The 449-nt window shown below is 47.9% G+C and overlaps 1 protein-coding gene across 1 annotated transcript in view; it reads right to left on the bottom strand.

Annotated features, from left to right (window-relative positions):
• Rnf213 (ring finger protein 213) overlaps positions 1 to 449 on the bottom strand; it is a 97,211-nt gene that overhangs the window by 55,092 nt on the left and 41,670 nt on the right. The window lies entirely within an intron of this gene.

The raw sequence follows: 449 nt of genomic DNA on the forward strand, positions 1-449 counted from the left end.
AAAAAAAAAAAAAAAGAATGCCCACAGAAAACACAAATACCAGCTGGGCACCGGGGACTCACGCTTATAATCCTAGCTACTCAGGAAGCTGAGATCTGAGGATCATGGTTTGAAGGCAGACCTGTCCAAGAGACTCTTATTTCCAATTAATCAGCAAAATGCTGGAGGTGGAGGTGTGATAAAACAGCAGCCATTCTTGCCCATGTAATTGTAACCCCTCTACACGGTATTTTCACAATTTAAAAACAAACAAAAACATCAGCCGTGAGTGGAAAAACACCGGTGAGCCTGGTTTTCCTCAGTTCCACATGTGTTCGTTCTGTACGTGTGTGTGTGTGTGTGTGTGTCTGTGTGTGTGTGTGTGTCAGCCCTGCGGTCTTCTATTGAACCGGCGTCAGGAGGCCGTGAGCCAGTGAGAAGGTCAGGGGGCCAAGGTCGCAGGGCAGGGC

Source organism: Dipodomys ordii, unplaced genomic scaffold (assembly GCF_000151885.1).
Source record: "Dipodomys ordii isolate 6190 unplaced genomic scaffold, Dord_2.0 Scaffold7, whole genome shotgun sequence".
Lineage (NCBI taxonomy): Eukaryota > Metazoa > Chordata > Mammalia > Rodentia > Heteromyidae > Dipodomys > Dipodomys ordii.